The following is a 4,444-nucleotide window of genomic DNA, read 5'->3' on the forward strand; positions in this document are numbered from 1 at the left end:
AGGACCAAGCACAAATCCCCTTGTAGTCCCTTTCCTTGGCTGCGCCCTGTCAGCCCCAGGAACCAGGATTTCCTCTGCAGAAACTTCTCATTGCTTTGTTTGTGCCTGGGTCATGACTTGTATCTCACGACTTCAGGAACACCAGCAAGTTGCTGGCACACACCAGCTCTTCTGCCCTTTCCCAGCCAAACACTCCCTGCTTCTTCCACCACTGCCCCGCTCCCTAGGCAGGTTTCTTACTCCGTAGTCAAGCACCTGTTATAACGGCTGACTCTTATTGCTGAGTTGACCCCATCGAGTCACCTTTTCATAGTAGCCAGTTGGGACCCAAGGTTTCCTAGCTTGACTGATGCAGAGAATCATAGAGCCATAGAGGAGCTGGGCTAGAAGGGACCTCCAGGGCTCATCCAGTCCAACCCCTGCCTGAGACAGGATGAGCCGTGTCCAAACCAGCCCAGACAATCCAGAACTTGTGAATCTTCATAAAACTACCATCAACCCTGCCAATGTGGACCCAGCTCCAGCACCAGGACCAGCGGCAGTGGGTGAGTGACAGGAAGTCGCAGTAGTGGATGTGGTGTTGCTTGCCCTTTGCTGATGGCCCATGTCCCAGCAGGGCTCCTTAGGCTGGAATTTGGTGGTGGGCCCCAAAACCCACTCCCCCACCCCTGAATTCCTGGCCCCTCCAGGAGCCCCAGGGGCCAGACCTGCCTGGGAGGCCATAGTCTGACACCCCTCTCTTAGACCAACGCTTGTTGAGCTGGTGATAACTTCTGTCTAGAAGCATCCTATAGCCTGATAGTCCATTGCTTGGTGATGTAGTGTTTTTTTTTTCCTCCCGAGAATGAAGTTCATTAATTAGAACATAGAGTCAAGGGGAAGCCCAGTCTTCAACAAAATGGCCTGGAGGAAGAGCTACCTCCTGTCACCCACACAGAAATGTGGGTAACAGGAATGTACTAACTGGAAACTGTTTCAGTACAACAAAAATGAACGGTAATTAACCTGATTCTTGAACTGCCCAACCGTAACAATTTTGATCCTTTCCACCTGGTGTGTAATGGCCACATTGCAACAGCCATTGCATGGGTTTCTCAGTGAACTCAAGTGGCACTGGGTGGAGAAATTGTGTCAGATCTGGGAAAATGGTGATTTCAGCGGTGAGAGCACACATTATGAAACTTTCCCGATAAAAATAATCCTGCTGGAACAAGTGGACCTAGTCAAGCCCAGTCTCTGGGGAGCACAGCCATGCATGTGGCAGGAGAATTTCCCCAGCTCTGGGCAGCCTTACTCTCAGGTCTGCGCATTGAGACTGACACCCCTCGTCCGGCTCTCCCTGTGCTGGCCGTGCCCCCTTCCCTGCTTCAGCTGCTTACAAGAGGCCCCCGCAGAAACACAAGGAAATGACCCCCAGATACAGCACCCAGCGTGACTTTTCCGAGCCCTCGCTGTCCCTGCAGACTGAGACCTTTACTAGCCTGAAAACACCGAGGGGCTTGATGGGGGCTGCTGTCCCCAACCTCTGAGCCTCCCAGGCTGCCTGGGTGCACTCACAGGCAGGGAAGCAGCAGGGCTGGAGCCAGAAGCAGCATCCAGAAGAAGAGGAAACCATTGTATGGTCTCATCTGGGTGCTGATCCAGGAGAAGCGCAGCAAGCGCCTGGACCCTGCCACTGCCTCTCTGCTCTGAAGGCAGCCCCTCCACTCACCTTTGAGGTTTCCAAGGCAAAGCCGGGCCAGAGAGACAGATGCTCCGAGCAGGCTGGTGCATGCGATGGAAGTGATCTGGGAGGTTTGGTCAGAACATAGCCTCGTGAACCTGGCTTGTACTTTCATTTGTGTCCTGTGCTTTCACTTTTGCCTGCCAGAGTGCACCTCCCTCTTCCCCCAGCAGCTGCAGGCAGGGAAGCAAAGAGCAGCCACAGGATTGCATTTGGGCTCAGTGCACAGGACCAGCTTGCCCAAGCACTGGAGGAGTCCATGAGTGGGGAGGTCTGATGGCCGTTTGTGCAGACAGGCCCAGCCTAGCTGTGCAGTAGCCAGGGAGAGCAGTAGGGCTCCAGCCATGAAGCACATGCCTCAGGATTGGGGCCAGCTCCAGCACCCCATGTCCAACTGGCCCATGGAGGGCTGATGTCTGGTGGGCTGCCTGACCACCCCCAGCACCCATGGGAGGAGTCCTCGGGGCTCTGGCTGGCTGGAGGGTGCGCTCGGGCAGTGCCGAGAGGGGCTGTGATGGGATTGCAGGGAGACCGACTGCAATTCGGCTTCGGGTGTGCAGGTTAACTGTATGGACCGGGCAAAGGGCCCCAGTCTGGAAGGGAAGCAGGGCCAGGCATGGGAGGGGGAACAGGGGCACCTGGGCATTTGATACGGTATCTCATCCCATTCTCATAAATAAATTAAGTGTCTGTGACATAACTTTTTACACGGTCTAGTGGGTGGGAAATTAGCTTACCAGTTGCACCCAGAGAGTGGTAGTAGATGGGGCGGTATCAAAATGGAAGGATGTGGGTAGTAGGGTCCCACAGGGAGTCCTTGTGTTGCCCTGTGGGGTCAAGCCAACTCTCAGGATCTCAATATTGCACTGTTAGACAGAAGGGTGTGACACAATTGCACATATACAAAACACACAAATCAATTAGATGCATACACACACACAAACACACCACCAACTCAGGCACATACACATCCAAACCAGCCTAGGCACATACCTATCACCAATTCAAGCACATACACACCAAAATTAGATGACAATCAGTTGTCAATACCTACACACTCCATACACATACACAGATCACTAATCCGTATATCACACATATATATGTGTGTATATTCACCAGTTCACACACATACCACCCACCTACACATACACACAGGTGAGTTCCTAACTTGGCTGGTATGGTATGTATGTGTATGTGTGTTTGGGGTACTGGAGTTGCTGGAACCGGGATTAGAACCAGTAGACTAGAGAGAACCTGGGCTGAGGAAATAAGGCTTGGGGTTACTCAAAGTCAAGTGGCCCCAGGGTTACTCAAGGTCACTGGTGCAAGGGAAAAAGCCCAGTGGCAAGGGGGAGACAGCCAGAAAAGAAACTGAGGCAGAAACCTGGGAGCTTGGGGATGGAAACTGAGGCAGACAGCTGGGAGTTTAGGGGACACATAAGCAGTGTCAAGGAGGAAACAGTCTGAAAATAGACAAAAACCCAATTCGGGGTTTCAAAATAACAGGTTTATTAAACAGACAACACACTATACATCCCCATGAAGTTATTGGTTCACACACACACACACACACACACACGCACTCACAATGGCAGCAGGAGAAAGAGACTCATTGGAAGGGTTGGAGTCCAGGTGGGGAAGAGAAACAGAGTCCAAGTCCTTGGTTGAAGAGGGCTCCAGGTGTTCTTACTGAGCATGTGCAGCCTTGGCACAATGGTGGGTTGCTTCATCTTTTGTGTCTTGACTGTAGTAGACTAATCTAGTGTGCTGAGGGTGGTTCCAAGGGCTGGGTAGTTGGTGCAGGTATTGGTGCTGATGGTTCAGTCATTCAGAGGGAGCTATTTTTAGACCTACTGCCATTGTCTCTCAAGCACCCTTGAGAGACAATGGAAACAGTCAGGAACCAAGTTATATAGGAGGGGTAGGTATGAGCCATAGGTTACACAATAGGGCATGGGGACAAGATGGAGACTTGACAAAAAAAATGGAAACTTGACATGACTTATGCTAACTTACATATGTAGGCCTAAATCATATAGCATCAGTAAAACAGTAATATAGAACAGTAAAAATCAAGATAAATGTAATAATTATACAATATAACGGGGAAAAAACAAAACAAATGCAGCTTGCTACCAAAATAAAATGCTGAAGCTTATCCTATGTCTTAGCTCACTTATACTTATCTATAGGGAATAGAGAGGGAGAGAAAAAGTCAGAATGGCTGGGGAAGGGGAGGGAATGCTTTTTAAAAGAAAAAAAAGAAAAACCAGGAGTTTTGCTACACTTGGACCTGTGCTCTTCAATATCTTTATCAGTGACTTGGATGTGGGTGTGAAGTGTACTCTGTTCAAATTTGTGGGCGATACTAAATTGTGGGGTGAAGTGCACACTCCATAGGGTAGGGAATGATTGCAGGCAGACCTGGACAGGTTAGAAAAGTGGGCAGGACACAGTAGGATGCAGTACAATAAGGATGAGTGCAGAGTGCTGCACCTAGGGTGCAAAAATATCCAGTACCCCTACTGACTGGGAAGTGACCCTCTCAGCAGCACCAAGGCAGAAAGGGATCTCAGAGTCATAGTGGACTCCAAGAGGAACGAGTTGTCAGTGTGACGACGTCGTCAGCAAAGCTAACGGCACTTTATCGTGCATCAGCAGATGCATGACAAACAGGTCCAAGGAGGTGATACTTCCCCTCTATGTGGCATTGGTGAG

General features: G+C 50.4%; 1 pseudogene; it reads right to left on the bottom strand.

Moving 5' to 3' along the window:
• The window catches only part of LOC112548489, a 10,115-nt pseudogene extending 10,001 nt beyond the window's left edge, over positions 1-114 (bottom strand).
• Positions 115-4,444: the final 4,330 nt, after the last annotated feature.

This window comes from Alligator sinensis, unplaced genomic scaffold (assembly GCF_000455745.1).
Source record: "Alligator sinensis unplaced genomic scaffold, ASM45574v1 scaffold854_2, whole genome shotgun sequence".
Lineage (NCBI taxonomy): Eukaryota > Metazoa > Chordata > Crocodylia > Alligatoridae > Alligator > Alligator sinensis.